The sequence below is a fragment of the Triticum urartu genome, chromosome 2 (genome assembly GCF_003073215.2).
Source record: "Triticum urartu cultivar G1812 chromosome 2, Tu2.1, whole genome shotgun sequence".
Classification (NCBI taxonomy): Eukaryota; Viridiplantae; Streptophyta; class Magnoliopsida; order Poales; family Poaceae; genus Triticum; species Triticum urartu.
Window position 1 is genome coordinate 513656799 of NC_053023.1, and position 24290 is coordinate 513681088.

Here is a 24290-nt window from a genome sequence, read left to right on the forward strand (position 1 = left end):
GTACAAAATGTGTCGCCCGTGTACCCGCGTGTGCGTGCGAGGGAATGAGTGTGTGCGTGGCGTGCGTGCACATCTTTGCTTCGTGCATGTACCGCCAGTGCGGCTCAGGGAGGACGAGTACATTCTTCTGGAACCAGCAGCACGTCACTGTGATCAATCCACACAGGAGGTCGCGACAACGCCTCCACATGTGCCACGTGGCTTCATGAACTGTAAGAGAGACACTGTGTAGCGTGCCATTGGTATTCTAATTTACGTGTTTTGCACATACTCGAAGTACTAGTAAGGTACACGTGCATTGCACGCATCAGATTTTGCAACCAAATTATGAATAAATACCACACTATAGCATGTAAGCTCTGAGTCATATATGCCTGATGTAGCCCTTCGTTTAATTCTTATAGTTCATCTCATTCAAAATCAATTAGTTTTTATAAAAAAGCTAAGAACGCGGGAATAGGAAAAACATGGGATTATAGTGGAATGTCGTCTTGAATCCTACAGGATTGTACGAGTGTTTGATTGTGCATAGAAAAACGCAAAATTCTTTCAAAGAGGTTTGAGTGGATGTGATGTTTCCTATGAAATCTAGTGCAAATGAATCATATGAAAAATTCATGGTTTACAATCCTGCGAATCAAACAACCAAGATAGGAAAAATTCCTAATGATTAGAATCCTCCAAAATTCCTTTGAGAATCCTTTGAATCAAAGAAGCCCTTACTATTTTATGATTCATGGAATTTAAGAGTGATTGTTAGGCCATAAAGTAAAAACAAATAATGGCAATTCAACTAGAAAAAAAGTTGGAGCAGTTCATGATACGGAAGATTCTAGAACAAAGGAGAACCACTGTTGTTTTGACATTGTGCATTATGCTTAAGTTCAACCATGGAGTATGTAGATTGTACATGTGGCAAATCTGGTGGGGGGCTAGAAGATGGTGCGAGGGGCCGAGTGGAGGGAGACTATGAAGGATGCACAAGTACGAGATCGAATATTTAGAGAGAGGGGCAACAACGTGCGAGACGCGCAGTGGCGGAGCATGTATCATAAAACAAATATGAAAGTTTGGGAAAGTCCTTTTATTCCCTCTCATTTAACTTTCAAAAGTTTCGAATTCACTCACTTTCAGACAATCAATCAAACAATCAGTCAAATCTATCTATGTATTATAACATTCCAAAATTTAGAATTTTGGGATGTTACATCTTTTGAGGTCTCTGCGTGGCGGAGAGCCCTCTTTTTTTCCGCAGCCTTGGTTGCCGCTCCCTTGTTACAAGTAGTTCTCGACCTAGAGCTCTGCTCACCGGCCATGGCAACGACGTACGAAGAAGAAGCACTTATGAGGAGGAAAGGTAGAGTAATTTTCGGTTAGGTAGTTCCCCTTTTTATAACCTAAGTACTAGCACTAGTACTAATACCTGCATAGTGGGAACACGTTCAGGTTTGGTACGTACTAGTAGGTGTGAGCAAGCTTTCGAATGTGATGGGAACAAGGTAAAGATTAATTGATGGTTTTTGTTTCGAGGCCCGAAACGGCTCCCGATGAGTTTAGCGGAACATAAATTTCAAGTACTACACTGCTCAAATGCGTAAATATTATGTTACTGTCAAAAATTGGCACAAAATACGAAGGAGACCAATGGAAGTACTACTAGCAACCCACGTTTTAACTACTCGCATGCGCGCAATGGAGTAATAATGTCTTTCTTCTGCCCTCACGTCCACTCAATTTGCATGCGCTGTATTAATTGACCATCAATGAAGTGAACGACTTTACACGCGTCAAATTATCACATGGGGTGGATCTTGGTACAAAATTGTGTCGGCCCGTGTACCCACGTGTGCGTGCGAGGGAATGAGTGTGTGCGTGGCGTGCGTGCACATCTTTGCTTCATGCATGTACCGCCAGTATGGCTCAGGGAGGACGAGTACAGTCTTCTGGAACCAGCAGCACGTCACTGTGATCAATCCACGCAAGGAGGTCGCGACAACGCCTCCACATGTGCCACATGGCTTTATGAACTATAAGAGAGACACTGTGTAGCGTGCCATTGGTATTCTAATTTACGTGTTTTGCACATACTCGAAGTACTAGTAAGGTACACGTGCATTGCACGCATCAGATTTTGCAACCAAATTATGAATAAATACCACACTATAACATGTAAGCTCTGAGTCATATATGCCTGATGTAGCCCTTCGTTTAATTCTTATAGTTCATCTCATTCAAAATCAATTAGTTTTTATAAAAAAGATAAGAACGCGGGAATAGGAAAAACATGGGATTATAGTGGAATGTCGTCTTGAATCCTACAGGATTGTACGAGTGTTTGATTGTGCATAGAAAAAACGCAGAATTCTTTCAAAGAGGTTTGAGTGGATGGGATGTTTCCTATGAAATCTAGTACAAATGAATCATATGGAAAAATTCATATGGTTTACAATCCTACGAATCAAACAACCAAGATAGGAAAAATTCCTAATGATTAGAATCCTCCAAAATTCCTTTGAGAATCCTTTGAATCAAAGAAGCCCTTAATCTATTTTATGATTCATGGAATTGTGCGTTGTAAAGCATAAAGTAAAAACAAATAATGGCAATTCAACTAGAAAAAAAGTTTGGGCAGTTATGATACGGAAGATTCTAGAACAAAAGAGAACCACTGTTGTTTTGAGGTTTGTGCATTATGCTTAAGTTCAACCATGGAGTCTGCTAGATTGTACATGTGGCAAAATCCCGTGGGGGGCTAGAAGATGGTGCGAGGGGCCGAGTGGAGGGAGACTATGAAGGAATGCACAAGTGTGAGATCGATATTTAGAGAGAGGGGGCGAACACGTGCGCTGTTGCGCGCAGTGGCGGAGCCATGAAAAATAAATGAGCCAGGGGGCCAAGCATTGCTAATCCTTTACGAGGAGGGTCAATTCATCAACTTAAACCATTTTTAGCAGCAATTGTCTAATGATCACATTCATATTAGCCTCGATATATAGTGATGTTAGGGGGGGAGGGGGGCAGGGCCCTTACTACCCCTGTCTTCGCCATTGTGCACGTGTCTGAGAGATAAAGTGGAAGGCATGGATGATGAGAGGGGGGCGTTGGATATATAATTAATGTGGGTGTATTAGCTATATATGTTAATCCTATATAGAGAGGTCTAGATTGATCGATGTGGACGTGGGAAAGAGGGTGAGACCTCACTGGATATATCGATTGATCGGTTTGTGTGGAAAACTATGAAATACCTAGCTATATACACACATACATAGAGGAACATCGATCATTGCGCATGCACGCGTGAGAGATAAAGAATGCCCGATATGATGGAGAGGGGGATGTGTGTGGGTGTGTGCCTTCATGGGAGACCGACCTGAAGAAAAAGATTACATGCGTGCGATGGATAATGCTGACTGGTAGTGTGTGCATGCATGCACGAGAGAAAGTTAGTGGTACAATTATAAAGAGAAGACTACTGTGTGGGTGTAAAAGAATAGGTGAGGTCATAATCAATGTAAATTTGAATTCAAATATTTGAATAAGAGATCATGATGTTTGAAACCCATGCATGCATGAATATAACGGAGATCTGCGCAGTGTGGTTTGGAAACGAGCATGTTGTAATGTATACACATTGAACAAGGTCAGACTGATTTGAATTTGAGATACCGATGGCAGACATCATTTGGCTACGTCGCATCCGTGCATGGACACACTATTCTAATTAGAGATGATGGGCGGCTTTCGCATCACATATCTATATCTATACCCCTATATATATTATATTATATTGTGTGCGGGTAACTTTAACTTTGAAAGATGGTCGTTGGATGAGGCGAATCCGATGGTCCAAAGATGGCAAATTTGAGCACTGCTGGCCGTTGGATATCATCTAGATTCCACCAGATTTCGCCACATGTATAATCTAGAAGACTCCATGGTTGAACTTAAGCATAATGCACAAACATCAAAACACAAGCACTTCTTATTTTTTCTAGAATCTTCCGTATCAGAATTGCCCAAATGTTTTTCCACATGATTTGCCATTATTTGTTTTTACTTTATGTCTTACGATGCACAATTCCATGAATCTTAAAATATATTAGCTTTCTTATAAAAACTAGATGATTTTGAATGAAATGAACTATAAGAATTAAATGAACATCTACATCATGCATATATGACTCAAAGCTTGCATGCTATAATGTGGTATTTATTCATAATTTGGTTGCCAAATCTCATGCGTGCAATGCACGTGTACCTTACTCTAGTCTAAATGGTGTTTGTGTGTGTGTTGTGCGTGTTGAGGTGCAAATTGTCTTTTTTTGGTACACGTTAAGCTTGTTCTTCCGAAATTTCAAGCCGCGCCTTGTTACGCCGAAAATTCAAGCTAGCGTCCCTGTCTATCATGTTGTGAAACTCCCGCCTCTTCAACTCGCGCCTTGTTAGCCCGAAATATTTAAGATATATCTTTGTCTCGTTGTGCTCCGACAACTCCCTCCATCTCAACCCGCGCCTTGCTATTCCGAAATTACAACGCGCGCGAAAACTCCCACCTCCTGTGAAATCCCGACATGCGAAATGCCCGTGGTACCCCTGAACTGAAAGAACCGCCTCAAATCGGTGGGGGTACTTTCGTAACTTACCGCACATTTCGGACAAGCGCGTCTCTAAGCCATGGTTCCCCACTGCCATCCCATCCGCCCACCCATTAATACACCGAGGCCGTGAAAACCCGCGACGAAACTCGACACCCTGCTCTGTCCGCCACCCAGCCGGAGCCTCTTCCCCGACGACGTCGTCCACAACAACACCTCGACATCCCTCATTCACCATACCGGACGCGGATCCGTCGTTGATCTCATAGTCTCGCCGGTTCAGCCACCCCGTCCTCCACCTCCAAGGAGCTGCCCTAACGTTCCCCTTGTCTTTCGCGCCACCTCCATTCCCACACCACCGTCTTCACCTGCACCACCAGAAGAGCATCATCATCATCGTTTCCTCGGATGAAGCTGCGGCCTAATCGGCGCCACCAAAGAGGTTGTACACTAATCGCCGCATTTTCTTCTTGATTCGATCTCATGGTGTTGTCGGCGCTCGGTCCCGAGCCGACACGGCGCGGCTCCATCCACGGCGGCGTCGCCGACCACTTCCTCCACGGTGTCGCTCCCTCGGCGACGACGTCCGCATCAGTAGGAGCTGCTGCTGCTTTAGCTCTTGCTCGCGCTGCTGCTCTGCTCTTGCTCTCGGTCCCCTGCCTGGTTTGCTCTTGCTATTGCTCTTGCTCGCGCTGCTGCTCTCGCTCTTGCTCTTGCTTGCGATGCTGCTCTGATTTAGCTACACTTCATTCGACTTAATCGACTTTGGGTCAGTCGATTTTCAGGGGGGGCTCGCCGAGGTGAAGGAAGAACCAGCCGCAGCGGGGAGGGGAGCTTGCCGGAGAGGTACCCCACTATCTATCTTAGGGTTCAGGATGGGGGTGGTGGTCGCCGGCAGTGGCGGGGCGTTGGCGGGGCGGTGGCGTGGGGATCGCCGGAGAAAAAGCTCGGCAAGGGGGGGCCTAGAGGGATGGCCGGGGCGGCGGCGGACCGGCGATGGGGAGTGTTTTCGGGGCGGGCGAGGCAGCGCTTCGCCGGCCGCGGGCGGCGGGGGGCTGCTGTTTGGCCGGTGGTGGCTGGCGGCTCAGGGGGGTGGAGGTTGAAGATGAACCGCAGGCCCTTGATTTCGTATCGAACGGCTGCAAAATCAACTGACCAGAGATGAAAAAGTCAGTCGACCGACGTGTAGCCTCACCTTGCTAGTGCATTCAGTTTCGACAGCAAAATTCAGTTTCGACAACAAAGTTCAGTTTCGACAGTTAAGTTCAGTTTCGACAGTTAAATTCAGTTTCAACAGTTAAGTTCAGAGATGAGCGGCTGATGTATTTTACATCTAGCACTTTGTGGTTATGTATTTTACGCCATGTATTGGAGATGCTATTAGAATTCCACTCAAGTTAACGTTGTTCATTGTCTCTCTTGTCCTGCTTCAGCCTCGGCATCGTACAACTCACCGGAGCTGCTCCAACGACGAAACCCTCCATCACAGCGGAGCAGTACCTCGGGCTCCATCTCCAGACGCCTAAGATCTTCTTCCCCTCCTCCGACAGCCAAGTCAGCCGGAGCATCCTCACCGGCCAACCCAATCACGCTGAGATCGACATGGCTTCGCCAAAGAGGTTGTACACTTGTTGCATCTCTTTTTTACTCTACATGTTATATATATTGTCCACTGAGCACTCGTAGTAACAGGAAATACAATTATTTTATCCTACTATATGACAAGCAGTGAGGTACCAGGCAACTTAGTTATTCGTGATGGACTCTCTTGAACGCCATCATTATTTATCTCTGCGCGTTTGAGCTGTGCATTTGTCGATGGGCCTGGGAGTTGAGCTAGTATGGCAGTGGCCTGGGTCCAAAGTAATAGAAGTAGCACAAAAGCATTTTTTCAGTGTAGGATTTTCCTTGCTCAAGCCTGCCTACTAGAATCGCCAGTGCTTGAAAGGAAAAGTGAATGAAAAACATCGGAATTGGAAAGTTTCCTATGGTACTACTTTTCATGAATTTGGTGCAAAGGAATGGAGCAAAGGAAAACTGTAGGATTTGTTCCTTTAGTGTCTCCTTGAAAGAAAAACCGTAGGAATTCTAATTTCCACTTCTCGTCCTTTTCATATTCATATTCATCAAGCACCAGACTAAGAGATAGTAGCATAATAGCATTATAACCGTACATTTTCTAGTGGTTTGACTTAATCTCACCATGCTTTTTTGCATCATGTGATCTTCCAGTTGTTGTGAATCAAACACCCAGATTGGCAGGAATCCTGTGTTTTTAAATTCTCTGTTTTGCACGTGCATTCCTATCCTATTCCTTTCTATTTCCTATCCCTGCATTGTTAGAATCCTCAAATTCAAACAAGCCCTTACTCAATTACTTCTGTTACAGATATGTGTCAAAGAAAACCTTGTGTGTTTTGTCAGGCTCCTGCGGCGCTGTGTTCCACCCCAGCTCAGCTGCTCCAACGACGGAAGGGTTCACCACAGCAGGGATCCGCTCTCCAGACTGTCTTTCGCCGCCTCAGATCTTCTTCCCCGCCGCCGGCAGCCACGGCAACTGCATTACCATCATCAAATAAGCAGATGACCTTGAGGACTACATGGGTCCGCAAGAGAGGTCGCACTCTTCCGTGTCTGCTTACTTTATGCGTCACTTAATATGATGACATGCTACATTATCGTCGTGTTCACCTATTACACTCCGAGTCAGGTCCAAACTAATGATGAAACTTGAGTTTTTAAATGGTTGCGGGGTACATATTGGGGCAGTAATCAGTACTATCTATCTACTATCTGGTTAATCTCCGGTGTCTACTATGAGTTTCATGTTGGGTGCAAACAAACATTAAAGGAGTCATTATCTGTATTTTTTAACTAAAGCTATTATCTTCCTGCTATCATTGGTTTTGGGTCTATCCACAGTTTGCTACCATCACTCTGGATTTATGCATGCACCCCTCACATAATCTCACTATGTTTTATTCCTATGCATGCCAGTTATTGTATACAATTGAACTGATCATGTAGAGCAAAAGAGACGAGCCTTGCGTGGCAATAAAATTTCATGCAGACATCGTTCCATGGTGGGCGCAAAGGCAGCCCCCTCCACCCATTTTGGATCGTAATCAAGAGGAAGATAACTGTTCTGAGGGGGATTCAGAAGGAGAAGACCACTCCTATTTACCCCATGAGGTATTCACTCTAACTTGGCATGCTGATGTTGGTAATATCATGCACATGGTGCCTTGCATTGCTTACTGTATACATTGAAGATGTCATCTGCTTAGTTTAGACATGCTTTGTGTCAATGCCATCTGTTTAGTTTCTTTATCGTATATGTGAATCATGCAATGCCATCTTGTCTAGCCAGGCATCATATATGTGAATTTTGCAATGCCACCCTAGTTAGCCAGTCATCTTATATGTGAATTATATCATGCCATCATTTTTTATTATGTGTTAAATTTGTCAAAAAATTTAGTACATTCAATTACTCTTCATGTGCATCAGCCATTCGGCACGGTCGTGGAAAATCTGGAGTGGAAACAAGGTCTTCAGAGCAGACAATGCTATCTGACGAAGCACATGTCTTGCTGTTTACTGATAGCTCCTCGGAGGAGGATTCAGAGATAGATGACCAATCATATCCCCCCCCCCCGAGGTGCATGCCCTAACTTGGCAGGGTTATGTTGCTCATATCGTGCGTATGGTATCTTGCATTGCTATGTCATTTGCTTAGTTTAGACATGCTTTGTGTGAATGCCACTTGTTTAGTGTCTAATTACCATATATGTGAATTATGCAATCCCATCTTGTTGCAAGACATTATATATGTGAATTATGCAATGTTATATTGTTGCAAGGCATTATGTATGTGAATTATGCAATGCCATGCTGTTTAGGCAAGCGTCATATATGTGAATTATATCATGCCATCCTTTTTTTGTATTTCTCATTGCTTTTGTCGACAATGTTTGTATATTCAAGTGCTCTTCCTGTGCATCAGCCATTTGAATTGGTGATGGAGAAATCTGGAGTGAAAACAAGGTCTTCATAGCAGACAATGCTACCTGCTGAAGCAGATATCTTGCTGGTTACAGATAGCTCTTTAGAGGAGGATTCAGAGGCAGATGACCAGTCCTATTACCCCCCTGAGGTGTATGCTCAAACTTGGCAGGGTTATATTACTCATATAATGCATATGTTGTATTGCAATGCTTAGTTTTTACATCATATACACAATATTGAATGCCATCTCCTTAGTTGACACATCATATATGCGATTGCCCTCTGCTCACTTCCTTAGTATATAAATCATATATTTGAATTATATCATGCCATGATGTTTACATAGACAGCATGTATCTGAATTATGGCATGCCAACCCATTTTCTAAAGACATAATATAGTTATATCATCTCATCCTGTTTACATAGTCATCATATTTTAAATTATGTCATTCTATCCGTGAATTATATCATGCCATCATGTTTCCATCGACGGCATGTTTGTGATTTATGGCATACCAACCAATTTAATAGACACATCGTATAGTTATATCATGTCATCCTGTTTACATAGTCATCATATTTTGAAGTATGTCATTCTATCATGTTTAGTTAGCCATCATACATGTGAAATTGTGTGATGCTGTCCAGTTTAATCAGCCATCATATATGTGAAATTATGTCCTGCTATTCTGTTTGCTTAGACAACATAAATGTGAATTATTTCATGCCCTGCTTTCTTCCCTACTATCCATTGCACCTGTCTATCTTACAATGTCTGTACATTCAATTACTTTTCTTGTTTATCAGCCATTTCAATTGGAGGGAGTGATGGCAATATCTGTGGGAGTAAAAACACGGTCTTTAGAAAAGATTGTGCTACCTGTCAATGCAGATAGAACCATGGTTGTACTTGCCCAAGAACCAGCCCCGCCACACATAACCCACACTCATGCAGATTGTACCCCTACCTAGTTGGACAGAGAACCAACTACACCCCTTCTAACCCCAACCCCAGCAGATAGACACCCAGTTCCCGTTGACACAGCACCGTCTCCACCACAGAGCACCCAAACACGAGCAGTTAGTAAGGCAACTGCAGTGCCCAAATCACGAGGACCACCACTCCGAACCCGAAGTCAACGCTTAAAGCAGAAGAAGAATTGTTCTCAGGACAGGTTTCGTAGCTATGGTTCATACTACTTTGCTCTTGCATCACTGTATTTACTGATACCAACTAATTTCAAATTTGAAGGATGCAATTGAAACTCCAATGGCGCAACAGGTATGTTTTAAACCTGTTTCTTCAATGTGCTTGGCTGTTTGCTGTTGTAACTTGCTCTATGTTGATTTCAGTTTCAATTGAATAAACAGTTATGTTCTCATGCCATGCACATTACAAGTGTTGTTATTGCTATGTAGTTTCCCACACTTATATTCTGTCTATGCTGCTTTGTCTTAAATAGACATGATTCGAACTGTATCTATCTTGATTTGGCAACATAAACTAGAATGATATAGACCATACAGTGACCATACTACATTGATATATGTTTGTTTCATGCTGTTATCCTGTCCACCTTACTACTGAACTGGTTTACCAAAATGAGTTTCATATACTACATTGTGAACCTGAGATGTGTTTGTTTGTTTCTCTTTTAGAACGCGGATAAAATATTGGAGAAGAGTACCCTGTTATGCAATGGTAAAGGAAGTAATACAGAGAAGGTTCAAGATAGTGAGACATCCCTGTTGGTCTCCAAGAAAGCTGATAAAAACTATATTGAAGACATTGAGACAACCCCAAAGTCCTGTCTTGATGTAGTGTTCGAGTTACTGGCTACCACTGCTGGCACCAGCTCTTCGAACTCGTTGCCTGAATCAGTTCGGTTTCTTGAGTCTCAACTTCAAGTTGAAAGACATCGATCAGATGTTATGCAACAGGAAGCCGAAGGACTGAGGAAGTCCCTGCAGAATTCAGATGCATACTTTCTGGTGCAACAGCAAGCGCTGGAGGACTTAAGCACCAAACAAGAGAAATTTAATATGCTTGCTAAGCATCTTGCCAGCATTATGGGTACCCAGGATATTATTTCTAGACCTCTTCTGAAGTGGTTTCAGTTCTGGACTTGTTTTGCTGCGGCGTTTATATGATGTTGTGTTCCCTATATTTGCACTGGTGGCGAACTTTGATGCCCAGTGGATGTAATATGTGTAATAGCCGTGATAGCCTAGTGTAAGTTGCTTGCTTATTTATTTCCTTGTTGTCTTGTTTATTTGTTTGCTTGTAGTCAGTGCAGTTCTTTTTCTGCGGTTTGCTAGTGGCTGCAATAACCTATTTTTTAAAACTAGGCCACAATAACCATGGGCTAATATTTACTGTAGTGACACTGGGCCTCCTACGGGCCGTACAAACAGTGGGCCTTCTACGGGCAGTATAAACATTGAGCCTTGTATGGGCCATAGAAACAGTGGGCCTTCTACGGGTCGTAGAAACAATGGGCCTTCTACGGGCCGTATCATCAGTGGGCCTTATACGGGCCGTATGATTGATTGTCCAAACATGGGCCAAACAGACCGCATTCTGGCCGTAAACGGGCTAGAGCTAGAATCGTCTGTTCATGGGCCAACCATAACGGGCCATCGTTAATAGGCCGTAAACGGCCCAACGTATTAACGGACCACAAACGGGCCGACTGTAACCACGGGCTGAATTTGGCTGACAAGAAGAAAATGACAGTAACAGGCCGTAAGTAAAAGAATGCTGGAAAATAGCCCAAGAATAAATGGGCTCTGAGAAGGCCGAAAGATAACATGGTCTGGAAACGGCCCAACGGAATAACGGCCGTTAATTGGTATAAAGTGATACACTGTTCTTTATGGGCCAGTTTCACCACGGGCTGTTAATGGGTGTAAAGTGATACACTGTTCGTTACAGGCCAGTTTCACCACGGGTCGTTAATAGGCCAAGAGTTACATAGGGCCTCATATGGGCCGAAATACGTCATGGGCCGTAAATGGGCCAGAAGTGAAAACGGGCTGGAATCATATTGGATGGCCCAGATGACACTACTGGGCCTAATTCGAATAGGGCGTAATGGGCCTTGGGTTAGCGGGCTGTAAATGGGCTATATGCGAATAGGCTGTTAACATGCTTTCCATGGGCCGGCCCGACACCTTTTGACCAAGTCAAACGGGCCGGTCTTTTCACAGCAATGGGCCTCTGTTGGGTCGTGCCACGTGTTGATGTATCATAGGCGCCTTCTGTCCAATGAGTGGATGACATTGTTGGAAATATGCCCTAGAGGCAATAATAAAAGCATTATTATTATATTTCCTTGTTCATGATAATTGTCTTTATTCATGCTATAATTGTGTTATCCGGAAATCGTAATACATGTGTGAATAACAGACACCAACATGTCCCTAGTAAGCCTCTAGTTGACTAGCCCGTTGATCAATAGATAGTCATGGTTTCCTGACTATGGACATTGGATGTCATTGATAACGAGATCACATCATTAGGAGAATGATGTGATGGACAAGACCCAATCCTAAACATAGCACAAGATCGTGTAGTTCGTTTGCTAGAGTTTTCCAATGTCAAGTATCTTTTCCTTATACCATGAGATCGTGTAACTCCCAGATACCGTAGGAGTGCTTTGGGTATACCACACGTCACAACGTAACTGGGTGACTATAAAGGTAGACTACGGGTATCTCCGAAAGTGTCTGTTGGGTTGACATGGATCAAGACTGGGATTTGTCACTCCGTATGACGGAGAGGTATCGCTGGGCCCACTCGGTGATGCATCATCATAATGATCTCAAAGTGACCAAGTGTCTGGTCACGGGATCATGCATTACGGTACGAGTAAAGTGACTTGCCGGTGACGAGATTGAACGAGGTATTGGGATACCGACGATCGAATCTCGGGCAAGTAACATATCGATTGACAAAGGGAATTGCATACGGGGTTGATTGAATCCTCGACATCGTGGTTCATCCGATGAGATCATCGTGGAGCATGTGGGAGCCAACATGGGTATCCAGATCCCGCTGTTGGTTATTGACCGGAGAGTCGTCTCGGTCATGTCTGCTTGTCTCCCGAACCCGTAGGGTCTACACACTTAAGGTTCGGTGACGCTAGGGTTGTGAAGATATGTATATGCAGTAACCCGAATGTTGTTCGGGGTCCCGGATGAGATCCCAGACGTCACGAGGAGTTCCGGAATGGTCCCGAGGTAAAGAATTATATATAAGAAGTGCTGTTTCGGCCATCGGGACAAGTTTCGGGGTCACCGGTATTGTACCGGGACCACCGGGAGGGTCCCGGGGGTCCACCGGGTGGGGCCACCTATCCCGGAGGGCCCCATGGGCTGAAGTGGGAAGGGACCCAGCCCAAAGTGGGCTGGGGCGCCACCCCCCCAAGGGCCCATGCGCCTAGGGTTGGGGGGAAACCCTAAGGGGGGCGCCCCCTTGCTTGGGGGGCAAGCCCCCCACCCCTTGGCCGCCGCCCCCCTAGTAGATTCCATCTACTAGGGCCGGCGCCCCCCTGGCACCCCTATATATAGTTGAGGAGAGGAGGGACTTCACATACCATCCCCTGGCGCCTCCCTCTCTCCCCGTTACGTCTCTCTCGCGTAGTATAGGCGAAGCCCTGCTACTGTGACGCCCTGCATCCACCACCACGCCGCCGTGCTGCTGGATCTTCATCAACCTCTCCTTCCCCCTTGCTGGATCAAGAAGGAGGAGACGTCTCCCGTCCCGTACGTGTGTTGAACGCGGAGGTGCCGTCCGTTCGGCGCTTGGTCATCGGTGATTTGGATCACGTCGTGTTCGACTACATCACCACCGTTCTTTGAACGCTTCCGTGCGCGATCTACAAAGGTATGTAGATGCATCCGATGACTCGTTGCTAGATGAACTCCTAGATGGATCTTGGGGAAATGAGTAGGAAAATTTTTGTTTTCTGCAACGTTCCCCAACAGTGGCATCATGAGCTAGGTCTATGCGTAGTTCTTCTTGCGCGAGTAGAACACAATTTGTTGTGGGCGTAGATTTGTCAACTTTCTTGCCGCTACTAGTCTTTTCTTGCTTCAGCGGTATTGTGGGATGAAGCGGCCCGGACCAACCTTACACGTACGCTTACGTGAGACCGGTTCCACCGACTAACATGCACTAGTTGCACAAGGTGGCTGGCGGGTGTCTGTCTCTCCCACTTTAGTTGGAGCGGATTCGATGAACAGGGTCCTTATGAAGGGTAAATAGAAGTTGACAAATCACGTTGTGGCTTTAACGTAGGTAAGAAGACGTTCTTGCTAGAACCCTAATTCAGCCACGTAAAACTTGCAACAACAATTAGAGGACGTCTAACTTGTTTTTGCAGCAAGTGGTTTGTGATATGATATGGACCAAAGTTGTGATGAATGATGAATGATCTATATGTGATGTATGAGATGTTCATGCTATTGTAAATAGGAATCACGACTTGCATGTCGATGAGTATGACAACCGGCAGGAGCCATAGGAGTTGTCTTTATTCTTTTATATGACCTGCGTGTCATTGAGAAACGCCATGTAAATTACTTTACTTTATTGCTAAACACGTTAGCCATAGTAGTAGAAGTAATAGTTGGCGAGCAACTTCATGGAGACACGATGATGGAGATCATGATGATGGAGATCATGGTGTCAAGCCGGTGACAAGATGATCATGGAGCCCCAAGATGGAGATCAAAGGAGCTATGTGATATTTGCCATATCATGTCACGTTTATTATTTGATTGCATGTGATGTTTATCATGTTTTGCATCTTGTTTACTTAGAACGACGGTAGTAAATAAGATGATCCCTCATAATAATTTCAAGAAGTGTTCCCCCTAACTGTGCACCGTTGCGACAGTTCGTTGTTTCAAAACACCACGCGATGATCGGGTGTTTTATTCAGACGTTCACATACAATGGGTGTAAGACAGATTTACACATGCAAACACTTAGGTTGACTTGACGAGCCTAGCATGTACAGACATGGCCTCGGAACACAGAAGACCGAAAGGTCGAGCATGAGTCGTATAGAAGATACGATCAACATGAAGATGTTCACCGATGTTGACTAGTCCGTCTCACGTGATGATCGGACACGGCCTAGTTAACTCGGATCATGTAATACTTAGATGACTAGAGGGATGTCTAATCTAAGTGGGAGTTCATTAATTATTTGATTAGATGAACTTAATTATCATGAACTTAGTCTAAAATATTTTACAATATGTCTTGTAGATCAAATGGCCCATGTAGTCCTCAACTTCAACGCGTTCCTAGAGAAAACCAAGCTGAAAGACGATGGCAGCAACTATACGGACTGGGTCCGGAACCTGAGGATCATCCTCATAGATGCCAAGAAAGATTATGTCCTACAAGCACCGCTAGGTGAAGCTCCCGTCCCACAGAACCAAGACGTTATGAACGCTTGGCAGACACGTGTTGACGACTACTCCCTCGTTCAGTGCGGCATGCTTTACAGCTTAGAGCCGGGGCTCCAAAAACGTTTTGAGAGACATGGAGCATATGAGATGTTCGAAGAGCTGAAAATGGTTTTTCAAGCTCATGCCCGGATCGAGAGATATGAAGTCTCCGATAAGTTCTTCAGCTGTAAGATGGAGGAAAATAGTTCTGTCAGTGAGCACATACTCACTATGTCTGGGTTACATAACCGCTTGTCTCAGCTGGGAGTTAATCTCCCGGATGATGCGGTCATTGACAGAATCCTCCAGTCGCTTCCACCAAGCTACAAGAGCTTTGTGATGAACTTCAACATGCAGGGGATGCAAAAGACCATTCCTGAGTTGTACTCAATGCTGAAATCAGCGGAGGTAGAAGTCAAGAAGGAACATCAAGTGTTGATGGTCAATAAAACCACTAAGTTCAAGAAAGGCAAGGGTAAAAAGAACTTCAAGAAGGACAGCAAGGAGGTTGCCGCGCCCGGCAAGCAAGCTGCCGGGAAGAAGCCAAAGAATGGACCCAAGCCCGAGACTGAGTGCTTTTATTGCAAGGGAAGCGGTCACTGGAAGCGGAACTGCCCTAAATACTTAGCAGACAAGAAGGCCGGCAAAACAAAAGGTATATGTGATATACATGTAATTGATGTGTACCTTACTAGTGTCCGTAGTAGCTCCTGGGTATTTGATACCGGTGCAGTTGCTCACATTTGTAACTCAAAGCAGGGGCTGCGGAATAAGCGGAAACTGGCAAAGGACGAGGTGACGATGCACGTCGGGAATGGTTCCAAGGTCAATGTGATCGCCGTCGGCACGCTACCTCTATATCTACCTTCGGGATTAGTTTTAAACCTTAATAATTGTTATTTAGTGCCAGCTTTGAGCATGAACATTGTATCGGGATCTCGTTTAATTCGAGATGGCTACTCATTTAAATCCGAGAATAATGGTTGTTCTATTTATATGAGAGATATGTTTTATGGTCATGCTCCTATGGTGAATGGTTTATTCTTTATGAATCTCGAACGTGATACTACACATGTTCATAATGTGAGTACCAAAAGATGTAAGGTTGATAATGATAGCTCCACATACTTGTGGCACTGCCGCCTTGGTCACATAGGTGTCAAACGCATGAAGAAGCTCCATGCAGATGGACTTTTAGAGTCTCTTGATTATGAATCATTTGACACATGCGAACCATGCCTCATGGGTAAGATGACCAAGACTCCGTTCTCAGGAACAATGGAGCGAGCAACCAACTTATTAGAAATCATACATACTGATGTGTGTGGTCCAATGAGTGTTGAGGCTCGCGGTGGCTATCGTTATGTTCTCACGCTCACTGATGATTTAAGTAGATATGGGTATATCTACTTAATGAAACACAAGTCTGAAACCTTTGAAAAGTTCAAGGAATTTTAGAGTGAGGTTGAAAATCAACGTGACAGGAAAATCAAGTTTCTACGATCAGATCATGGAGGAGAATACTTGAGTCACGAGTTTGGCACACACTTAAGAAAATGTGGAATAGTTTCACAACTCACGCCGCCTGGAACACCACAGCGTAACGGTGTGTCCGAACGTCGTAATCGCACTCTATTAGATATGGTGCGATCTATGATGTCTCTTACCGATTTACCGCTATCTTTTTGGGGCTATGCTTTAGAGACTGCTGCATTCACTTTAAATAGGGCTCCGTTGAAATCCGTTGAAACGACACTGTATGAATTATGGTTTGGGAAGAAACCTAAGCTGTCGTTTCTAAAAGTTTGGGGATGCGATGCTTATGTCAAGAAACTTCAACCTGAAAAGCTCGAACCCAAGTCGGAAAAATGCGTCTTCATAGGATACCCAAAAGAAACTATTGGGTACACCTTCTACCTTAGATCCGAAGGCAAGATCTTTGTTGCCAAAAATGGGTCCTTTCTAGAGAAAGAGTTTCTCTCGAAAGAAGTAAGTGGGAGGAAAGTAGAGCTTGATGAAGTATTACCTCTTGAACCGGAAAATGGCGCAACTCAAGAAAATGTTCTTGAGGTTCCTGCACCGACTAGAGAGGAAGTTAATGATAATGATCAAGATACTTCTGATCAAGCTCCTACTGAAATTCGAAGGTCCACAAGGACACGTTCCGCACCAGAGTGGTACGGCAACCCTGTCTTGGAAATCATGTTGTTAGACAACGGTGAACCTACGAACTATGAAGAAGCGATGGCGGGCCCGGATTCTGACAAATGGCTAGAAGCCATGAAATCTGAGATAGGATCCATGTATGAAAACGAAGTATGGACTTTGACTGACTTGCCCGTTGAACGGCGAGCCATAGAAAATAAATGGATCTTCAAGAAGAAGACAGACGCGGATGGTAATGTGACCATCTATAAAGCTCGGCTTGTTGCTAAGGGTTATCGACAAGTTCAAGGGGTTGACTACGATGAGACATTCTCACTGGTAGCAAAGCTGAAGTCCGTCCGAATCATGTTAGCGATTGCCGCATTCTATGATTATGAAATATGGCAAATGGACGTCAAAACAGCATTCCTTAATGGTTTCCTTAAGGAAGAATTGTATATGATGCAGCCGGAAGGTTTTGTCGATCCTAAGAATGCTGACAAGGTGTGCAAGCTCCAACGCTCGATTTATGGGCTGGTGCAAGCATCTCGGAGTTGGAACATTCACTTTGATGAGATGATCAAAGCGTTTGGGTTTACGCAGACTTATGGAGAAGCCTGCGTTTACAAGAAAGTGAGTGGGAGCTCTGTAGCATTTCTCATATTATATGTAGATGACATACTATTGATGGGAAATGATATAGAACTCTTGGACAGCATCAAGGCCTACTTGAATAAGAGTTTTTCAATGAAGGACCTTGGAGAAGCTGCTTATATATTAGGCATCAAGATCTATAGGGATAGATCGAGACGCCTCATAGGTCTTTCACAAAGCACATACCTTGATAAGATATTGAAGAAGTTCAATATGGATCAATCTAAGAAGGGGTTCTTGCCTGTGTTACAAGGTATGAAATTGAGCTCAGCTCAGTGTCCGACCATGGCAGAAGATATAGAAGAGATGAGCGTCATCCCCTATGCATCAGCCATAGGTTCTATTATGTATGCCATGCTGTGTACCAGACCTGATGTAAACCTTGCCGTAAGTTTGGTAGGAAGGTACCAAAGTAATCCCGGCAAGGAACACTGGACAGCGGTCAAGAATATCCTGAAGTACCTAAAAAGGACTAAGGAAATGTTTCTCGTTTATGGAGGTGACGAAGAGCTCGTCGTAAAGGGTTACGTCGACGCTAGCTTCGACACAGATCTGGATGACTCTAAGTCACAAACCGGATACGTGTATATTTTGAATGGTGGGGCAGTAAGCTGGTGCAGTTGCAAGCAGAGCGTCGTGGCGGGATCTACATGTAAAGCGGAGTACATGGCAGCCTCGGAGGCAGCACATGAAGCAATATGGGTGAAGGAGTTCATCACCGACCTAGGAGTCATACCCAATGCGTCGGGGCCAATCAAACTCTTTTGTGACAACACTGGAGCTATTGCTCTTGCCAAGGAGCCCAGGTTTCACAAGAAGACAAGGCACATCAAGCGTCGCTTCAACTCCATTCGTGAAAATGTTCAACATGGAGACATAGAGATTTGTAAAGTACATACGGACCTGAATGTAGCGGATCCGTTGACTAAACCTCTCCCTAGAGCAAAACATGATCAACACCAGAATTCCATGGGTGTTCGATTCATCACAATGTAACTAGATTATTGACTCTAGTGCAAGTGGGAGACTGTTGGAAATATGCCCTAGAGGCAATAATAAAAGCATTATTATTATATTTCCTTGTTCATGATAATTGTCTTTATTCATGCTATAATTGTGTTATCCGGAAATCGTAATACATGTGTGAATAACAGACACCAACATGTCCCTAGTAAGCCTCTAGTTGACTAGCCCGTTGATCAACAGATAGTCATGGTTTCCTGACTATGGACATTGGATGTCACTGATAACGAGATCACATCATTAGGAGAATGATGTGATGGACAAGACCCAATCCTAAACATAGCACAAGATTCGTGTAGTTCGTTTGCTAGAGTTTTCCAATGTCAAGTATCTTTTCCTTATACCATGAGATCGTGTAACTCCCAGATACCGTAGGAGTGCTTTGGGTATACCACACGTCACAACGTAACTGGGTGACTATAAAGGTAGACTACGGGTATCTCCGAAAGTGTCTGTTGGGTTGACATGGATCAAGACTGGGATTTGTCACTCCGTATGACGGAGAGGTATCTCTGGGCCCACTCGGTAATGCATCATCATAATGATCTCAAAGTGACCAAGTGTCTGGTCACAGGATCATGCATTACGGTACGAGTAAAGTGACTTGCCGGGACGAGATTGAACGAGGTATTGGGATACCGACGATCGAATCTCGGGCAAGTAACATATCGATTGACAAAGGGAATTGCATACGGGGTTGATTGAATCCTCGACATCGTGGTTCATCCGATGAGATCATCGTGGAGCATGTGGGAGCCAACATGGGTATCCAGATCCCGCTGTTGGTTATTGACCGGAGAGTCGTCTCGGTCATGTCTGCTTGTCTCCCGAACCCGTAGGGTCTACACACTTAAGGTTCGGTGACGCTAGGGTTGTGAAGATATGTATATGCAGTAACCCGAATGTTGTTCGGGGTCCCGGATGAGATCCCAGACGTCACGAGGAGTTCCGGAATGGTCCCGAGGTAAAGAATTATATATAAGAAGTGCTGTTTCGGCCATCGGGACAAGTTTCGGGGTCACCGGTATTGTACCGGGACCACCGGGAGGGTCCCGGGGGTCCACCGGGTGGGGCCACCTATCCCGGAGGGCCCCATGGGCTGAAGTGGGAAGGGACCCAGCCCAAAGTGGGCTGGGGCGCCACCCCCCCAAGGGCCCATGCGCCTAGGGTTGGGGGGAAACCCTAAGGGGGGCGCCCCCTTGCTTGGGGGGCAAGCCCCCCACCCCTTGGCCGCCGCCCCCCTAGTAGATTCCATCTACTAGGGCCGGCGCCCCCCTGGCACCCCTATATATAGTTGAGGAGAGGAGGGACTTCACATACCATCCCCTGGCGCCTCCCTCTCTCCCCGTTACGTCTCTCTCGCGTAGTATAGGCGAAGCCCTGCTACTGTGACGCCCTGCATCCACCACCACGCCGCCGTGCTGCTGGATCTTCATCAACCTCTCCTTCCCCCTTGCTGGATCAAGAAGGAGGAGACGTCTCCCGTCCCGTACGTGTGTTGAACGCGGAGGTGCCGTCCGTTCGGCGCTTGGTCATCGGTGATTTGGATCACGTCGTGTTCGACTACATCACCACCGTTCTTTGAACGCTTCCGTGCGCGATCTACAAAGGTATGTAGATGCATCCGATGACTCGTTGCTAGATGAACTCCTAGATGGATCTTGGTGAAACGAGTAGGAAAATTTTTGTTTTCTGCAACGTTCCCCAACAGACATCTGTCCCAGCGATGAGCCGACACGTGTTTCCTCCAGCCAATGATGATTTTACACATGGGAAATCCCCATTGGTCGGGGCTGTTAACGGGTTATCGGATCCAAAACCCGACCCGATAGCTTAACGGCGTTCCGTTATGGTGGATGCCACGTGTCGGTCACCCTTGATGAAAGCACTTCTGTGACGCGCGATTTATCGTCATGGAACTGGACACTTCCATGATGATAATTTTGGTAATGTCATGGAATACTTCTACGACAGCACATGTATGACTATCTTGATTCTGTCATAAAATCGTCATGGACGTACATGCATGACAAAAAACGCGACCTACTGTGACAAACACGTATCATCGCAGAAGTGTATTTTTTTTGTAGTGTATTCGGTTGAAATAAGATAAAGGGTGCAGTTAGGCCGAAAATTTTCAGATAAATTGCGCTGATTCACACCAACGGTGGTCAACTACAACCTAATTTATGGATCTCCTAATCAATTTGAGAGGAAAATGATGCTTACCCAGGTGGAATCCATGAATTAGTAGCCTCTGATTCGACCCAATCATCTCCACGGTCGATGGGCCGGACGGGGTGCCCCCCGACATCGCTTGCTAATCCTAGATGGCGAGAGAGGGTGGATGCAGCGGAGGCGGCACGACGGCGGTAGAGGCGGCACGACTGTGGCGGAGGGGGCGGCGCGGAAGCGACAAGATCTGATTCAGGTTACAGTGAGTGTCAGTTTCACGGCAACATTGGTTACCACGTAACGGTCAAAATGTGGACTCCGCCCTACGCAGCCCCACTAGTCAGAGTTAACGGTCAAGCCATTGACCCGACGGGAACGTCCGCTATGACCAGTTCTGAGGGTTTCGGGCAAGGGAGTGGGGAAAGTGAGCAAAAGTTAAGAGCGTGGGGATGAATGAGTAGAACTGACAAACCAGGGGCACATAAATAAAAATCCCTTGAATGAAACTAACCCCGGACTAACGCTGTTTTCAGCAGAACTACCATGGTGTTGGTTTTGTGCAGAAATAAAAGTTCTCGGAATGGAACGAAACTTTGCGAGGAATTTTTATATAATATATAAGAATTTCTGGAGCCAATACCTACCGGAGAGGGGCCCCTGGGTGGGCACAACCCACCAGGCCCCCCCCTCTCCTGGCGCGCCCAGGTGGGTTGTACCCACCTGGTGGCCCCGCAGACCTCAACCCTGACACTATAAAATCCTATTTTTGGAGAAAATAATCAAGGAGAAAGAATTATCGCGATCCACGAGACGGAGCCGCTGCCAAGTCCTGTTCTTCCTCGGGAGGGCAGATCTGGAGTCCGTTTGGGGCTCCGGAGAGGGGGATCTTCGTTCTTTGTCATCACCAACCCTTCTCCATCGCCAACTCCATGATGCTCCCACCGAGAGTGAGTAATTCCTTCGTAGGCTTGCTGGTCGGTGAGGAGTTGGATGAGACTCATCATGTAATCGAGTTAGTTTTGTTAGGGCTTGATCCCTAGTATCGACTATGTTCTTAGATTGATGTTGCTATGACTTTGCCATGCTTAATGCTTGTCACTTTGGGCCCGGGTGCCATGATTTCAGATCTGAACCGTTTATGTTATCACCATTATATCCATGTTCTAGATCCGATCTTGCGAGTTATAGTCACCTACTACGTGTTATGACCCAGCAACCCCGAAGTGACAATAACCAGGACTTCTCCCGGTGATGATCGTAGTTTGAGGAGTTCATGTATTCACTATGTGTTAATGCTTTGTTCCGGTTCTCTATTAAAAGGAGGCCTTAATATCCCATAGTTTCCAATATGGACCCCGCTGCCACGGGAGGGTAGGACAAAAGATTTCATGCAAGTTCTTTTAATAAAGCACGTATGACTATTTACGAAATACATGCCTATATTATATCGATGAACTGGAGCTAGTGTCGTATCGCCCTAGGTTATAACTGTCACATGATGAATATCATCCAACAAGTCACCGATCCAATGCCTACAAATTTATATTATATAGTTTCTGCTAAGTTACTACAGCTATCATCACTGTTACACTTGCTACAAAATTACTGCTATCACTGTTACTATTACCGTTGCTGCTGTCACTACTATCAAAACTGTCATATTACTGTACTACTAATTACTTGTTGCAGATAATTAATCTCCAGGTGTGGTTGAATTGACAACTCAGCTGCTAATACCTTCAAATATTCTTTGGCTCCCCTTGTGTCGAATCTATAAATTTGGGTTGAATACTCTACCCTTGAAAACGGTTGCGATCCCCTATATTTGTGGGTTATCAAGACCTTTTTCTGGTGCTGTTGCTGGGGAGCATAGCTATATTTGTTGAGTCACTTGGGATTATTATCATATTATCACTATGAAGAATATGAAGGATCCAAATACTAAGATATTTCCCTCGAGGACGAGGGGAGGTAAGGAACTGCCATCCAGTTCTGCTTTAGATTCACCTTCTGTTATGAGTAAACTTGCATCACCACCACATGCTATTAATTCCAATATGCCGCAAGTTATTGATGATGCTACTTCTGCTATGGATAATGTTTATGATGATGCTAGTACCTTGCTTGATAATGATGATGTGCCACTTGGTGAATTTCTTGATAAACAAATTGCTAGAGTAATACAACATGATGTTGTTGAATCTGATGATAAAGTTGAAACTGAAACTCCTGAAACACCTGCTAGAACTAACCTTCCTAGATATGAATTGCCTAAGGTACCGGAAGGTTATGTTATGAGTGAAGAAACAGCTAGAGATATTCTTGCTTGCAATGATAGAGAGGATCTAGAGAAATTATTACACAAGTATAAAGAAAAATCTCTGAATGCTAGAATGAAATGTGATCCTAAGTTTGCCACTTCACCTATCTTTATTGATGATAAGGATTATGAATTCTCTGTCGACCCAAAGTTAATTACTTTGGTTGAATCTAATCCTTTCCATGGTTATGAAACTGAAACTATTGTGGCACATCTTACTAAGTTGAATGATATAGCCACCCTTTTTACTCATGATGAGAAAACTCTCTATTACTTTATTCTCAAATTATTTCCTTTCTCATTAAAGGGTGATGCTAAAGCTTGGTACAATAGTCTTGCTCCTGGTTGTGTGCGTAGTCCCCAGGATATGATTTATTACTTCTCTGAAAAATATTTTCTTGCTCATAAGAAACAAGCTGCTTTACAGGAAATATTTAACTTTGTGCAAACTAAAGAAGAGAGTCTCCCACAAGCTTGGGGGAGGCTTTGCCAGTTACTTAATGCTTTGCCTGATCATCCTCTTAAGAAAAATGAAATACTTGATATCTTCCACTCCCTCCGTTCCGAATTACTTGTCGCATGTATGGATGTATCTAAATGTATTTTAGTTCTAGATACATCCATTTCTGCGACGAGTAATTTGGAACAGAGGGAGTATAATGGACTAACCGATGATTCTAGGGACTTCCTATATAGTTGTGCTGGTTGTGTTTTCAGGGAATGAACTATTGGACAAGATGAAGAATTATTGAATAACATATTGAAAAATTATGATGATTGGACTATTCCTGAATCACCGCCTAAACCCACTCCGAAGTAGAGGGGTATATTATATCTCAGCCCTGAAGATATGCAAGAGGCAAAGAAATCTATGAAGGAAAAGGGTACTAAAGCTGAGGA